Genomic DNA, 17,900 nt, shown 5'->3' on the forward strand with positions numbered 1-17,900 from the left:
CTGGCTTTAGCTCAGTTGTTTTTGAGACTCACCCATGTTGTTTTATGCATTAGTTTTTCTTGTTAATGCAGAGTATATCATATTGTATAAATATACAACTTAATGATCCCATCCCTTATTGATGGACATTTGGGTTGTTTCCAATAAAACTGCTATGGATATAACCGATCACCTTGCTATTAGTTTTACATTTGTCTCTTCATATTTTTGTTCCTCTGTTTCTCCTTTCCTTCCTTCATTTGGGTTAATCAAATATTTTTAGTATTCTTTTATCTCTTCTATTGGCTTTTTAACTATAACTTTCTAAATTTTTTAATGGTTGCTATAGCACTAACAATATACATATTTAATTTATCAAAAACTATTTATAGTCCAGTATTTTACCACTTCACCATTTATAACTCACTCTTCACACTTCCCATTTGCTCCTTTCTATACCACAAAAAGTAATAATCTGAAAAGAGCATAACTCCATTAACCTGTCTTCTCTTTGTGTTATGGTCATATTCTTTACTCCTATATAGCTGTCATCCTCACTTTTATTTTTCTTTTAAATGGTAAGTGACTTACACATTAACCCATTTATTTGCCATTTCCAGTGCTCGCCATTCCTTACTCTAGGTTGGAGTTCCAAATAGTGTCATTTTCCTTTAGTCCAAAGACTATCCTCTATCATTTCTTATAATGCAAGTCTTTATTATTAGAATTTTTAAAGACTATCTCCAAAATTCTTCAAAAACTGGATTGGCAGTTTTTTCTCAATTTTAGCAGGTATTATTCCATTGTCCCCTGGCATCCATGATTCTGATAACTTAGCTATTATTTGTATTATTGTTCTCCCACATGTAATGTCTTTTTCCTTCTACAGATTTTCTCTGTCTTTGGTTTTCGACAATTTGATGGGGTTTTTCTTTATTTAATACTGTTTATTTCTTGGGTATAAATCAATTTTTTTAAATTAAGTATAGGAAAATTTCAGCCATCATGTCGTCAGATATATTTTCTTCTCTATCCTCACTCTCTTCACTTCTGGGGACTCTATTACATGCATGTTAAACCATTTGACAATGTTCCACAGGCCCTGATGCATTGTTAATTTTTCTTTAATTATTCCCTCTGTTCTTCAGATAAGAAAATGCCCGGGTTTTTCTTCAAGGTCACTGACTCTTTCATATGCTACCTACTATTTGCTATGAAGCCTAGTTGATGAATTTTTTATTATATTTGTAATTTTCCATGCGAGAATTTCCATATGGTTTTGTTTGCTTGTTTACAATTTTAACTTGAGTCCTGAGATACTGTAACTGTCACTTCATTTAGACAATGTATTCCTTTACTTATTTGAACACATTTTCCTTTGATTCTTTTAACATATTTATAATTCCTACTTTAAAGTCTTTACCTCCTGAAACTAACATGTGAACAGTCTTGGGGTTAGTTTGTATTAACTGCTCTTCTCTTGACTATTTAAGGTCTTCTCATGTCTAAGAATTTTTTCTTGTAAACAAAACTTTGTAGACGATTAATTGAGCAGATACTGGATTTTATTACCTTCTTAAGAGAGATGATTTTCGCTCTAGAATTAGTTCAGTTGCTGGCTTACCAACTTGAATTGGGTAGCTTTGGTCTAACATTTTGTTAGCGAGGTTCTGTGGAAAGTACAAGGTATTTCTGAACTTCTTGTGACTTGGCCATATTTATCTTTACAGGGTAGACAGAGTTTGAAGTTTAAGGATTTGTTAAAGTGGATCTCAGGTGGGTCTTACTCTAGAGTGTGGTTCTTACTCACAAGGTATGACCTTACTAGTATTTCAGCTGAATAACCTCAGTCTCTCCATTGTGATTGAGATGGAACGCCAATGTGCTTCAGAACAGAGGGAAAGAGTGAGGCTCACATTGTGAGCTTTTGTTCTCTCAGAGATTAGTTTTGTGCTACCTGTGTTCCAATGCCTGAAAACAGTTGTCTCATATAGAGAGGGGACCCAAAATAAACCAGAATTATCTTCTGGAGGGCAGGATCCTTATAGTAGGCTTCCCCGGCTAGTTGAGTGTTCTAGGAACTCATCTATATCAGTGCACCAGTTCGTAGTATTGTGAGAGGCTGTGTTTGGCTTCAGCGAAAATTTTTTTCAAAGACCCTTTCAATGAGTGTACCCATTTCATGATGGGTGATTTATCAGTGCACCTGCCCACACCACACTGAGTGTTCAGCAGCTTTTGACAAGACCAGTATGACCCCTGTGCCCCCCCCTCCCTATTCACTCACTCTTGCTCCCAAGAGACTTTTGTTTCCCTGGATGAAAAAAGTCCTCAAAGGGAAACATTTTGCCAGTGAGGAAGAGGTGAAACAAAAAACAGCAGAAGCACTAAAACGCATCAAAATTAATGAGTTCAAAAACTGTTCTGAGCAGTGGGAAAAAAAATGTCTCTATAGGTCTTTGTATCAAATGGAGAGTACTTTGAAGGTGACTAAAGTTTAAACATGTAAGAATAAACAATTTTTTATAAATAAATTCTGGTCTTCTTTGAGTCTCTCCTCCTATTCTGTTTTGTTTCATAGCTATTTATAGCAGGAGGTTAGTCCTATGCCTTTTAGTCAGTCTTATCTGGAAGCAGAAGCCCTCCACCCCAGGTATAAAACGACTTTGCATTTTGGCTTGGATGTTCTACGTGGTGATGGCTCCATTATGGATGGCTCCTATATGGATGTCATAGGAAGTCTAGGATCAGGAACAAGTTTGAGAGAAATGATGATGACTCAGGTTTCATTGATGTTGCATAGGAGATGCAAGAGAGGCTGATAGAGATAGTGATAATTTTGTTCATTCATTAATACTTACATTTAAAAGTGATCCCCATTTATGCATACATAAACTATTCCTTCCTATTATATTACCTTTAAATATACTCCTTAAAATTCTAAAGGTAGATATAAATAGCATTGATTTTGACTTTTGAGTTATTTTATAATTAGAATGAATGTTAGAGCAAAAAAATAAAGGTTTTTGACAGCGACATGTTAAAAACATGAGTGGGGAATGAGCATCTATTTAATCTTGTGATAAACTATTTTTCTCTTTTTATTCCACCCTGCATGAGTATTACCTCTTAAGTTACAGTAGTTTAGATATACTTCTGGGCCACACATGTTCTTGTTGAAGTAAAACTCCTCAAATGTACCGACCACAAATATGAAACTAAGGTGCTGACACAACTGGAAGAACATGAGCAATAATGATGAATAGATTTCAGTGTTTCTGTGGGCTAAGTCAGGAATTAAAGTAAAAACGCTATTGTACAACTCTGATCCATCCCTATTCCAATAAAGAAGTTTCAGTTTTACCAGATGTAGAATGAAAGGCAGTTCCTCTGGCAGTCATTCAGGAGCAGCCACTGTCGAATGGAAATTACACCCTGTCCATTTCTGCGTAAGTCTGCAGGACAGCTTCTCATTTGCATCCAGTGCACGGCATTCCTCATGTACAGCTGTCAGCTAAGGGGTCTGAAACCTTGAACCAAAGGACCACAGTGATTTGTATCCTCAGGCTTCCCTTCTAAATGTGTTAAACACTGGTCCTATCAGAAGGAACATTTTGGTGCTGCAAGTTTACCAATTTTGCTCTCCTTCTCTCTCCCCCACTCCACCTTCTTTCCCTGCTTCCCCGTCCTTCCTCCTCCTTCCCCCTACTCCCCACTGTGACCTGTTTCTGATTATCTCAGGTTCTGCTTTTTGTGCTATAAATGCATATTAATTTGAACTTATCTTGGTTGCATAAAGACAGACAGTGCTATGGTTTATTTTGAGAGCTACAGCAGAAGGTGAAATAATTTATAATGATTTAATATAATTTAGGTAGCTTGGTGACCATTAAAGGGTAGGCTGCATTAAAGTCTGTATTTTATTTACTTATTTGCCTGCTTGCTTAATTAACTAATAATCCTGGTGCTTAACTTGATGACTGACTTGGTGCCTAACCCACGAAAACTGTGCTTGACAAATCTTTGCTACTGAATGAACAGCAGGAAAAGACACCTGTTCTAGTCACTCTGGCATAGGAGACTCAAACAAAAAGTAACACGTTGTTGGTATTCCATCTTCTTCAGTCCCAACTCTCCTCACGCACTCTCTTGACTTAGTGGAATGAAATAGGCAACAATGGACAAGCTATTAACACCTCAGAGCCTCTGTTTTTTCATTTATAAAATATGAGTAATAATCGTACTGACTTCATAGGATTACTATTAAGATTGAAAGATTACACTTGTGCTGGGCGCAATAAGATATTAATCTATAGTTGTTACTACAATTATCATTGTTTTTATTAAAATTTTTAAGGAGCTAATAAGAATGATGATGTTTATAAATGCCAACTAGTAACTTCATAAATGCCAACAAGATAAATGCAACAAATAAACGTCCTTTATTAACAACAAAAAAAATCTCATTACATACCAAGTTTTTCTTCTAGATAATAATAAATTAGTTCGTGTATAAGGAAAGATTTTTTAATATCTGTGGCCTATTCTCATGCCTGAAGTAATGTACAGGTATTTTTATTTACTCGACAACTGTAGTTGTCTGAATTGTGACCCCCCAAAAGTTATGTTGAAATCCTAATTCCTAATACCTGCAGAAAGAGGGATTTTATAGAGATAGTCGTCCTGAGGAGCATAGTGGATTAGGATGGGCCTTAAACCCAGTAACTGGCATCTGCGTATGAGAGAGCCGAGCAATATTCAGAGGCAGCGATTCAGACACAGAGGGAAGGAGGCCATGCGAAGATGAAGGCAGCGTCTGGGAAGACGCAGCTGTAGGCCACGGCAGCCACAGAAGCAAGAACAGGCAAAGAAGGAACTGTCCCGAGTCCGTCACAGAGAGCATGGTCCTGCTGGCACCTGGGCTTTTAACTTGAAGGCTCAAGAACGATGAGAAAATAAATTTCCGTCATTTTAAGGCACAAAACATTGATACCGTGCTTTGCTATGACCGGCCTCAGAAACTAATACAATAACTTACAGAAAAGGGGGCCATTTTTCTCCACTTTTTAAGTTCATTGTGAAAAAGAGCTTTTAAAATATCTTTAGTTGGATTTTGTTTAAAAAAATATGGTTTGTAGTCAGGAACTTCACACTTCATTTTCCTTTTTAAATTTTTTTGGAGGGGAATGATATTTATAAACTATGGAAATACAACTACAGGATATGTTTAAGTAATGTTACTAATCTTTAAGGAGTGTGAGTTACATTCTTATAATGTGGAAGTTCTTTATAATGTTTTCCAGGAGACGAGGTTTTTGAACTCTATGTGCAGGAAACCATTACATGGGGGAAAATATTGCTTTATGGGTCTCTGGCTGGGACTTTTAAGTGTTATGTACAAGAAAACATTGAAACTGGGGGAAGGGAAAGATGTTACATAGAGTGACCTTGTCTTACGTCCCAAAAGGCCAAATTCTAAGTAGTGTTAATAGGTATTTTTCAAATTCATTCTTATTCAGTTGTCTTTGTTCACACTGATTTTACTTGCATTTAAAAAAAATTTCCTGTGCAGGTAAAATCAAAATTTAAGGACAAAGCTTTTCGACTACAATCCTACAGTGCTTTTTGAGATATCACAATTCTATTAGGGTAAAGGATACATGATCTGCTTCCCAAATTATGAATTCATAAACATATAACTGAGGTCATTCAGTAGTCGGGGAATCCAGGACTTGTGCAGCAGGCAGCATGGGGAAGGAGAAAGAGCTTTGAAGTTACACAGAACTCGGACAGCTGTAGGACATTGGTCAATTCAGGTACATATATTTACCTTTTCGTTTTCTCACCCGTACAATTATATGTATTACCTCATTGTGCTTGAAAGGATTATTTGAGTTAATTATATAAAGTAGATAGAATCGTTTCTAATATTTATGGAAGATGAATAAATATTTTTCCTCCTTCTTCTTCGTTAAATCTTTAACGCGCACCTGAGATCACCTCTGTGCCTCTACATCCGGGAACGTAAGGGAGGCTGGATGAAATTCCAGCACTATGTTCACAGACCCGAGTTATGGTGGGATGACTGGGAAATTCCGGCATCGGCCTTAGCAGTGTGGAACCTGCTTAGCAGTGTGAGAGTTCCCTTGGAAGGAGCGTAGAGGTTTCCATCATTCCAGGCAGTGCCTCGGACGTGCCTGTTCAGGTGTGATCACAGGGCTTGCAGGGGATGGCTGCTCACCTTGCGTTTTCTATGTTGTACAAAGGAAAGAATACTGAATTGGGAGCAGTGATAGTCTGGGGGAAATCTCTCTATTCTACTTGGTCCTTAGTTCCTTCAACTGTAAACAGGTGGGAATAGATTAATTTCCAAGATTATTTTGGAGATACGTTAGCTAAGGTATATTTTGGACTTGGACACCCATTGGTTTGAACTTCAGCTCTGCTACATAATACCCCCCTCCACCAAAAAAAAAAAAAAGCCCATACACACATTAGTTCCCTTTCACTAGATCAGTGGTTCTCAAACTACAGCATGAATCAGAATCACTTGGAAGATGTTAAACACAGAGGAGGGCGCCCCAGAGTTTCTGACTCAGTACATCTGGTGGGAGGACCCAAGAATTTGTATTTCTAATAAGTACCCAGGTGATGTTCCTGATTATACTTAGAAAACCAATACTCTTTCACAGAACTGTACACTTGAAACCTATATAATCTTATTAACCAATGTCAACCCAATACATTTAATGAGGAAAAAAAAAAAAGGAAACCCACATTCTGGATCAGGAGTCAGCAAAGTACAGTATTTGGGCCCAATTTGGTTCACTGCTTGTTTTTGTAGTTTTATTGGAACACATACATCCGCAGTTGGTTTACACACTTTCTGTCCATAGCTACCTTTGCACTAGAGTGGGAAATTTGAGTGGTTGCAACAGTGACTAGCACATAAAACCTGAAATATTTACCATGCAGCCCTTTACAAGAAAGTTAGCAGACTTGTTCTAGACTATCATGTGATATTCTTCCCAAGTACTTTTGGGACTCTATTTAAAATGCATTTTCTGTCTGGAGACCTAGATATCTTCCCAAATATTAGAAAACATGACCTCTAAATGCTTGAAGACTTAACTGAATCCAGAGAAATACAGTGGTGATCTTGTTTAGCATAGTTGTTAAGAGGTCTCTTGGGTTTGAACCCAGGTTCTACCACTTATTGCTGTGTGGCTTTGGATAACGTCACATTTTATGTATTAAATGGGGATAGTAATAGTACTTATCACATAGGGTTATCATGAGAAAATTAAGGGAGCTACACATTTGGAGCACTGATATATAGAAAGCCATTAGTAAGTGTTCATTATTACCATTACTATTATTATTAAGGAAAAAGAAATTTCAGAGTGTTCTGTTCTCAGACACATGTCTTCCCTTCCCATCTTTTTCAAGATCATTAAGAGCATTCATTGTGTGTTTATGATAGCAATGCAGCCACTTACTCTGGTTCAAAGTATTTGATCACAAATCTTGCTATCTCTAATAATTATCAAAAGCAAAGAGAAAGAATTTCATTTTTATGGGAGTGATTCATTAGAATTAATGACAAAATTAATAGGATGAACCTTATCCAAATCCCTGCTTTTCCAGCCGTCCTTTGTGGGGACTTAAAGGCTTTTCTGAAGTGGGAAGGAGATCAAAGTTCCCTTAAATCAAAAAAATCCAGTGTATCATACTAAGAAATCTCTGCGGTGAAGCCTAAATTTTATCCTGAATTGTTTGTTCTGAGTCTGAAGCTCTCCAGAAAATCCTTGTGAAATAAGTTCTCTTTGGGTTCTGTCATAGGGTTGTTTTGCTTGTAGAATGTTGCCTTCTAATAATAATTGAACTTGAAGCACCAAGCACACAAATTATGAAATATAGAGGCTCACTCTGTGACACGAACACAGTATGTCAGCTCCACTCTTTCTCATTTTGTCCAGACTGTAATCTTGTTCTCACTCAACAGTCTATCACCACTTTTTTTCTTTAATCTCCTAACAGCACAGCAGTCTGAGTCAGGCAGATCTAGATTCAAATCCGAGTTTTCCCTCCTAGTGGTCATGAGCCTGGACCTCTGTTTCCTCTTTTCTAAAATGGGGTAATTGATGAATGTGGGTATTGCGGACATTAAATATTAGAGCAAATGACGAGTGCTTTTCAGAATTCCTGATGCTTATAAGGGCTGCACGGATGTTACATCTCTGTCTTTTACCCCCATCACACTCGCCATTTTTTTAACTATGTAATGCCACTTTGTAATCTGTCTTTACTTAGTCCTTTAAATGCGGTTTTCTAGTGCTCACTCGGGCAGCACATACACTAAAATTGGGACGATACCGAGAAGATAAGCATGGCCCCTGGACAAGGGTGACACGCAAATTCATGAAGGGTTCCATATATTTTGGTGTAAAACTAAATGAAAGTAATACATGAACAGACAATGAAAACAAAAACTCAAAGACACAGACAACTGCGTGGTGGTTACCAGAGGAAAGGGGAGGAGGGGTTTTAAAGGGTAAAGGGGTCAGATACATGGTGATGGAAGATGGTGTGACTTCGGGTGGTGGGCACGCAGTGCAGTGTACAGGTCATGTGTCAGAGAAGTGTGCACTTGAAACCTATGTGATTTTATTCACCAATGTCACCCCAATACATTTAATTAAAAGATAAATAAGTTGGGAAACATGAAAAAACATGATTTCATAAATAACAAGGATCTGTGTCCCTGAAGCTGACTTGTAGCCCTATAGTCATCAGTGAAAGAATAAAAAGCAGCTGGGACTAGGCTTAAATGTTCCTTTAAAAAGTAATTCAGGGAGAGCTGGAGAGTGCCAGAGGACCAGAGGTATCATTTAGGCCAGGATAAATTAATTGCTGCTAGGGAGCATTGAATTACTGTGGGAGAAGCCCTGTGGTGTTAATAAGGCAATTAACACTTGGGTTAATAGTAGCTACCCATGGGCACTTAGGCTGTTTCCAACACTTGGCTATTGTAAATAGTGCTCCTATGAACATCAGGGTGCGTAAGTTCTTTTGAACTGGTGTTTCAGGATTATTAGGATATATTCCAAGCAGTGGAATCTCTGGGTCAAAAGCAAGTCCATTTTTAACTTTTTGAGGTAATTCCATCCTGCTTTCCACAGCAGCTGCAGCAGTCTGCATTCCCACCAGCAGTGCACTAGATTCCCTTTTCTCCACATCCTCGCCAGCACTTGTTTGTTGATTTATTAACAATAGCCATTCTGGCAAGTGTGATGATATCACATTGCGGTTTTAATTTGCATCTCTCTGATGGCTAGTGAGGCTGAGCATTCTTTCATATATCCCTGGGCCCTATGTATGTCCTCCTTGGAGAAGTGTCTATTCAGGTCCTCTGCCCATTTTTATATTGGACTGGTTGTCTTCCTGGTGTTGAGTCATGTAAGTTCTTTATATATTTTGGAGCTTACGCAATGGAATACTATGCAGCAGAAAGAAAGAAGAAGGAATCCCTACCCTTTGCAACAGCATGGATGGAACAGGAGACTATTATGCTAAGTGAAATAAGCCAGTCAGTGAAAGACAAATACCATATGATCTCACTTATAAGAGGAATCTAAAGAACAAAACAAACTAATGAGTGAAACAGAACTAGTGACATGGAAACAGGGAACAGACTAGCTGCTGCTGGAGGAAAGGGTGGCAGAGGGGGAGTGGTGGAAGGAAGGAGAAGGGAGAGTCCAAGAACATGTTTGAATGACCCATGGACATGGACAACAGTGTAGGGATGGACTGTGGGAGTGGGGTATGGGCGGGATGGAGGAGTGAAAAGGGGGGAAATTGGGACAACTGTAATAGAATAAACAAGAATTAAAAAATAGTAGCTAAATCCAAGTCGAAACACGGGATTGAAAACAATGAAAACGGCCTGGGGTGGTTATAGATGCAATTAAGTTGAATACACACATATATATTTTAGAACACTGAACTGCTGAACTAGTGAGGGTACAAAACAAGAGCTGTTATTTTTTTTTAAATGCCCTCTAACCATAAGAAAAATACAACATATAAATAGTATTAAAGAACTTATCTTTATTAAAAAAACATGGGTGAGTGTAGAGCTTACTTATTCCTACATCTGTACAGTACTTCTCCACTCTAGAAGTAAATCCAGCTATCTTACTAATATTTCCGCAATTCCATATTTCTGGATGACAGCTTTGGAATTGCTGGTGACACCTCTGTCGGCCTGACCATCACTGCAATGGATCCAAAGTTGCAGAACTAAACCAAGATCTGCAACTTTTTGAGTCAAAACCAAACTCTAAATCTTTAACTTTGATGATAAAACTCTACAGTTCAAGCTTCAGTTCCTTCTTCTCTGCTCTCAGTCAGATATAACTTTTCCCCATTCTCCAGGCAGTGCCCCTCTATTTCTTCATTCTTGGTTCTTGCCTACAGGAATTGGCTTCATCTCTCTGTCGCAAACACTGCAATTCCTTCCAGGGAGCAAGAGGAATTGCCTTGAGTTCAGTATTCCCATTATCGTGGCAGATGATGATTCAGAGGAGACCTGCAGAAATCTTAACCTAGTACAAAAACATGCCATTTTTTACATGGCAAGCTGGTCTCAGTAATACCTCACTAGCACCTCCTAGAAACTTCATAAACACATGTTGATTTAAAATAGAAATTAAAGTGATGATTACAACATAAAGTAATCCAATTTTCTCCTAAACTGGAAAGTTTTAAAATCTGAGGGCAAAAATACTTTGAATTAAGTATTAACTTTATAGCTGTTTTGTCATGTTGTTTTATCGATACATGTTTGAAAGTTTCCTGTAACCTTCGAATAAACAATCAGAACCTCCTAAAAGGTGCTGGAGAGCTGAATAAAGAATAAAGTCTCGGCCCTGGCTGGTGTGGCTCAGTAGATTGAGTGCCAGCCTGTGAGCCAAAGGGTCACCGGTTTAATTCCCAGTCAGGGCACATGCCTAGGTTGTGGGCCAGATCCCCATTAGAGGGTGCACAAGAGGCAACCAACTCTCCTTCTTTCTCCCTCCCTTCCCTTCTCTCTAAAAATAAATAAACAACAACAACAAAAAAGAATAAAGTTTCAAATATGCTTGCCTGCTAGAGAACATGGTACTTACACAAATTCATCAAGTTTGGAGTTTACGTTTCTACCTTATCTCACGTCAATGACAAATTCAAACTTCAGAAGGCAAGAAAAATTTGCCTAGGTTGGTTTGATCAAGGTTGGTTTGATCGAGATTGTTTCAAACTCAGTTATTCCTAATTTATTCTAGAATCTTTCTTCCTGAAAGGAGCTTATATTTCATTGGCTTCTAATCAATGAGGCTGACTATATCTCAATTAGCTTATTTATTGTTTAGATTTATAAACATTTCTGAAACATAAACAATGACCACAACAAAGAGTTCAGAATTGCCTAACTTACTCAGGAATTGAAGTAGGGTGTCAAGGGGCAGTGGGTGTGGATGTTGTGGCACCGTTGGATGACAGAAGGTGGCACTGAGGAGCACTAACCAGACTGATGGAGAAGTACCCATTCTCCCACCACCGACGCCTGCCTTGCATGGCTATTAATTTGTAAAAGTCATTCAGCCTTTCAAGATTAAAACATGGATGTTTACTTTCTCAAAGAACTGACCCAGTGGCAGAGAAGAATTTATTAAGAGTCAGACAGTTACACAATGATCTCAGGGAAATGTGTAAAGAGCATCCTGATGATTACAATGATGTCTTTGTTTTATGCCAGAGCATCTTAATTTTATTTGGCTTCCTTGATGCTGGCATTGAAATACACAAACAGCTGTTTTACATCAATGCTCACTTGGTACATTCCACATAGTTTATCAGTTATGAAGTACAAGCAATCAAATCCCCAATTTCTCAGCAGCCCACAGGGCTAGATAAAATATGCTTTCCCAAGGCAAAATGGTTTCAACTCTGTAGCTAGCAGTATTTTACACTAGCCATGTACCTTCCTCTCTGCCACTAATATATTTTTTCCTGTTGCTTTTAGCACCCATAACTAATAATACCCTACACCTAATTTCAGGCTGTGCACTGTCCTCATCTCAACTGTATTAGTTCACCCTAATCCTGTTTCCTTGAGTGAACATCACAGATGGCATCTTTTATAATTAGCATGTTGGTTGGTCATACAGATTTAGTACTGTTTAGAGGATAGTAGGATAGAATTTGTGTCTGGGGGCTCAGGTCTACTCCCTTTCCTCCCTTGGACGCTGGAATACTTGATAATCTAAACTTTATGTTTCTATTATTTAACAAGCTGAAAAACATATTCCATAATATATGTAAGTGAGTACATATCCTGAGGGGAAAATCTGACTGTATGTATTCAAGATACCAATATTCTCCTAATGCATTTTGCATCTCATCAATATGCAAAAACATCAATATGCAAAAACATCAATATGCAAAATGTACTCATAATACAGAAAGGTAAAACATTTTGAAACTCCTGCTGGTTTTCTGAAAAAACTACTGCAGTTAATGCATGATTACAGTAGTAAAATACCTAATAAATGATTATCAAATACCATTTAATTTACAGTGAGTCTAAATCCGTTTAATACAAGTTCAAGAAAAAAATTAATAAAATATGTTAGGTATTAATTTTTCCAAATAGCGATTAATTTGGCATGATGTGGATAATTTAACCCCATAAAAGAAATTAATGGGATTTCAAATAAATATATGATGACACATAATAAATGTGTGAACTTGGCAATAGGGAGGAAATAAAAGTGAACTGAAAAAAATAGCATAAAATGAGGTACATGGGAAAACAACTGAGATGTAGCAACCTTCCAACACTGAGGAAATCATATACAAGCTATAATGCAAACAAACTTGAGGGTGCCTCCTCATGTCACACTTCTAAGGCGGAGAATTCTGACATCACTACTAGAGAACTTAGAATGAGTAAACTATGGTTAATCATTTTAATGGGAGCATAATATTCATTAGTTATTACTAGTGATACTTGTAGACATACTCTCTTTCTTCCATTTCTTAGTTACTAGAAAAATGAAACTATTCCATACCAACTCCTCTGCAATAATGTAGTGTACGGTGTTTCCCACACCATCGGAAGACTCACTTTCACCCTGTGATCCTGGAATAATGCTACCTCTGATCAAGGTGATCTGAGAATCTCCCTCTGAACTAAAAATTCCAGTTCCCACTAACTGGGCTCCGCTTTTGGCCCCCTCCACCAGAATCTGCTCCTAAGTGACTAGATTCCTATTTTGCTGCCAATCTTTATCTGATCATGCTGCTTAAAAGAATTCTAGTCCCTCGCCTGCATACATGTACTTAAATAAAACAGGATTTATTGTTTTTCATTGCTCACTCCAAACATGACTTAATTGCTCCTCTGATTGCTAGCTTGTAAAGAAATGCTAGTGGACTTAGATATAATCAGGCAGCTAGCCAATTCTGAGAGAGATTTCTGCAATCGGAGTTAACTGCAACATTGATTGGAATGAAGAAAAAGCACAGAAGTAGAGGTTAACATCATAAAAAGAATAAAAGAATCCAGAGGGGAAAATGCATACCCTTATTTTTTTCCTGAGATGTCTTCCAAGGTCTTTTTAGACTGGGAATCAAGACCATTTCCCTGGTTACAAAGGTTCTGTATCTTTAAGGCAGAGGGTACAGTGGCCTCTCCATTCTACAAGATTATATTGGCAAATACCAAGCTCTGATACTATGTGTGTACTGTGTGTGCTAGGCAAATTGAAATAGGCCCTAGAGTCTCCAGTACTATAATGATTAGACCTGTTTTTTCATGAACTTGTGCATCAACTACTGAAAACTGATTTTTTTTTTTGCATAGGTTAATGTGTTTGCATCCTAGTTGTTTTTTTTTAATTTTAATTTATTTTTTCAAATACATTTGTCTCTGCCTACCCCCCACCACTTTCCCTTGCCCCCTCCCACCTTCCCTCCTTCAGCTCTTCCCCTTTGGTTTTGTCCATGAGTCCTTGCTATATGTTCCTTGACTTTCCCCTTCCCTTCCTTTTCCCCGCCCCCACTCCTTCCCTCTCGTCTCTGTTGATTTCTTTTCCTTTCAGTGTCGCTGGTGCAGGTCTTATTTTCCTTGCATCTTTGTATTGTTGGTTAGGTTCCACTTATAGGTGAGATCATAAGGTATTTGTCTTTCGCCCCCTGGCTTATTTCGCTTAGCATGATGCTCTCCAGTTCCATCCATGCTGTCGTGAAGTTTAGTACTTCTTTTTTCTTTCTGCTGCATAGTATTCCACTGTGTATATGTACCATAATTTTTTGATCCAATCATCTACAGATGGGCATTTAGGTTGCTTCCAACACTTGGCTATTGTAAATTGTGCTGCTATGAACATTGGGGTGCATAGGTTCTTTTGTACTGGCGTTTTGGTGTTCTTAGGGTATAGTCCCAGCAGGGGAATCACTGGATCAAAAGACAGTTCCATTTTCAGCTTTTTGAGGAAATTCCTCACTGCTTTCCACAGTGGCTGCACCAGTCTGCTGATATCTACTTTCTCTTGCCTGGACTTTGTTAGATGATTGATCCACCTGTTTGAATGAAAATCCTGATTTTGGCCTGAGTTTGGACCTCATCTCTTCCCACCTCAGGCTATCAGATACCACCCAATCCCATCAAACCACAGGAACACACCGGCTTCTTTCCGGAATGACTTACTGAGCCTCCTCCGACCCCAGTGGCCTACCTGGGCTCCTGGCCCAGACCTTCACTCCGAGACTTAGGTTCCTGTTTCTGCCTGGCCTGTCATCATAAGTTATAAAAACACGACAAACTCTGCAATACCTCAGGTTTCAACCGTCAAGAATCCTGCTTCAAAACTGAGTGGATCATTCTGATTTTCCTACCAAGTGACAAATGCCTCTATGGATTCTGTCCCTGGAAAAAATACACCACCTTCTAAGTCAGAGCTAATAGCATCTGTAAATACAAACATTGGACTAGATAATTTCTAAAATCCTTTTCAGATTTAAATTCTGGACTTCACATTTTAGAGACAAGAAAGCTGAAGCTCAGAGAAGTTCATGCCAACAAAGCGGGGGCAGAGAGGATGTGAAGTTGCCCACTAATAAAGTTGGAGGTACAGTTAGAAATGTGCTAGTAAATGTTTTATAACCAGATCTCCTGGGTGGGGTGAGTCCTGATTTGTAGCATTTCTCTGGTGTAATTCGATGGGGGGTGATTTCGGTTGTGTAAATACTCCCATGACAGCAAATTTCAAACTACCCTTGTGAGTCAACCAGCTGCAAAATTCCTTAAAACATAACAAGTGGCTCTTGGGATCTCGTGCAAGTCAGGCCCAGCACAACCCCAAAAAGTTGTGGACTTACAGTGATAATGTGAAGACCATTTACTTGGTTCTGTTGCCCTGCATTTCTCTAACTTTTGTGATCACTTAACAACGAGTGGGCATGGTACGATTCCAGATTATGAGACCCGTCCTGTCCCTAGACCCAGCGAGCCTAAGGCCCCTAAGCCAGTGATTCATTGATTGAGCCCTAAGTCTTCAGACCTCCTCACACCCTTGTTCCCTGCCTTATTCTTTAGTCCTACTATGAGAATATCCCATCTCTTCAGAGCCTGGCTTCCTGCCAAAGAACCTACTTATTTACCTTAAAACTTGAGTTTCTATAGATGGTGTCTAAAATCCATCCCAAGACACACTTATGAGTTTATTTTACTCCACTTTAGTATTTATCCAAATGTGCAAGTGAGACCTGAAACACTGAGACAGGAAACTACAGCTGAATTGTGGAAAAGTAGACATGGGGGTGGTGTCAGAAATGCTCATAATGAGTAAGCGTCCAGACCCATTGCCACTATAGAAATGTGTTATTTCTAAGGACATTGAGATCCTTTATTGTCTTTCACTTCTGACTTATTAAAGATGAAAAATGGACAAAAGCCTTTGATGCTAAGTCAAAGAAACATCAGAGTTGGGCACTTCCCTCTTAAATAAAAGACATTCCACTATGATATACTGAATTCAAAATGTAGCCTAGGAAACCCTACATGAAGAGCTATGCCACTGAAACCAGAATTTAAAAAAATACTGACTCTGGCACAAAAATTAAGAGTCATACAGAGTAATAATCACAAATCATAGATCATTGTGAAATTTGCTAACATTTCTGAGGAAATCAGTCAAACCGCAGGGAAATAAATAAATAAATGATAATACACCCAACAAATGAACTATTATGCTAACCTTTAAAATTATAGCTATGAAGACCATGTAGCTACATAAAGAATATTTATGATTGACTAGGTTAAAATATATAAAATTGTGTATCGTTAAGAATACAGCAATGTTTTTTAAATGTACACAGGGGAACAACAACAACAAAAAGAAACCCTAAAAGGAAAGACCTCTCAAATGTTACTTAAGGGGAGGAATTACTATTTTCCCCCTTTTTTCTCATTTTCCAAAGTCTTTTCCTATGTAGGTACAGTATTCCTATACTAAAAAAAGTGTCTACATTAAAAACAAAGAATTAAATAAAAAACTTACAAGCATAACCAGGACCTTGACCACCTTTGAACACTAAGGAAACACTGCCTTAAATGGGACCCTCTCTGTGCTCCCGCAACCCTGCGGCAGCTCTGAGTACATCTCTGAGACGAGACATACACTTCAAATACCAAAGAAACCGTGGCAAAGTGAGGACATGTGAGATGAGTGGCTCTCACCCATGCTTTTTTCTCAACCCCCTGTGAAAGGCCGGGCACCCTTCCGTGTCACGCTCTTACTGCATGGGAGGCCTCCTCACGTACAGGCCACTACTGACACCCCCTTCCCTCACACTGTGGCCTCTGGGTCCTTCGTTCCATTGCTGCCTGACTTCCCTTTTTCCTGGCCTTCTCCCTTCTCCTGCCTTCCCGCCGTTGCTTCCAAACTGCTTACCCTTCTCAAGACCCCTTATTCCACTGTCCCACTTCTTCCCCTCCTTGGTAATGTCACTTACTGTTTCCTGGCAACTTCTCTTCCACAAAAGACTTGGGCACATGCCTCAAGATCTCCCTCTTCGCCCCTACCAACAAAACCCAAGTCTAGATCACCGCTATGTTTGCATTCTTTATCCGGATTCCAGGGTGACTAAAAACTGCTGAAAAAGCAAACAACTGCAAATTGGAGCTGTAAGAAATTTGTGATCTCCCAATTTAGTGCCTCCTCAATCTTACCTCATTCATCTTTACCAGACATGGAAAGAACAGTCTTTGATAAACAAAGTAGCATGTTGCATGGCCTCTATCCAAATACCAATTGTCCCTAGGCTTCAAATGCATCTTTCAAAATTATGCTCTGTGACAATGGATGGAATTGTTTTAAGCATTTCTTTGTTAAAGTGACCAGGATGCTAAGCTTTTTCAGCCGAGAGGGCTGGGGCACACTGAAGGAAGGGACTCTCCTGAGGTTTCTGGCTCCTGAGTGTGGCCGATCAGTAGTGTGGCTGTGAGGACATCTGGTGGTACTTGACCCCAGCCACCCACCCAGAAGGCACTATCCCTCAGGGTCTCTGAGACCCCCGTACGGCCTGGCATCATCTTCCTGCTGCCCTCTCCACGTCAACATTGTGTTCAAGGCTTCCTGTTGGCCCTGGCTCCCTGGTCGTTTGTACTCCCCCCCTTCCCCAGGTGCGTCTGTCCATGCTGTACTTCTCCCAACCTCACAGTCCTCTCCTTAGGGACGCCAGGCCTCCTGGCGCTGCAGGAGGCCTGGTGTCCCATTTCTCTTGCATGCCCATGCAATGCGCTGGCCACCGGCTGCGGCTCGACAGCCCGGCCTGCGCGCCAGAGGGTTCATTCCTGCTCGTGCTGTGACTGC

General features: G+C 39.2%; 1 non-coding gene across 1 annotated transcript; it reads left to right on the forward strand.

Moving 5' to 3' along the window:
* Positions 1-8,313: 8,313 nt before the first annotated feature.
* On the forward strand, positions 8,314-8,420 carry LOC129065672 (U6 spliceosomal RNA). Its single transcript, XR_008528615.1, has one exon. It is a non-coding gene; the product is annotated as a U6 spliceosomal RNA (small nuclear RNA).
* Positions 8,421-17,900: the final 9,480 nt, after the last annotated feature.

Source organism: Pteronotus mesoamericanus, unplaced genomic scaffold, assembly GCF_021234165.1.
Source record: "Pteronotus mesoamericanus isolate MK-2021 breed Mesoamerican mustached bat unplaced genomic scaffold, CSHL_Meso_final contig_181, whole genome shotgun sequence".
In the NCBI taxonomy this organism is placed as follows: domain Eukaryota; kingdom Metazoa; phylum Chordata; class Mammalia; order Chiroptera; family Mormoopidae; genus Pteronotus; species Pteronotus mesoamericanus.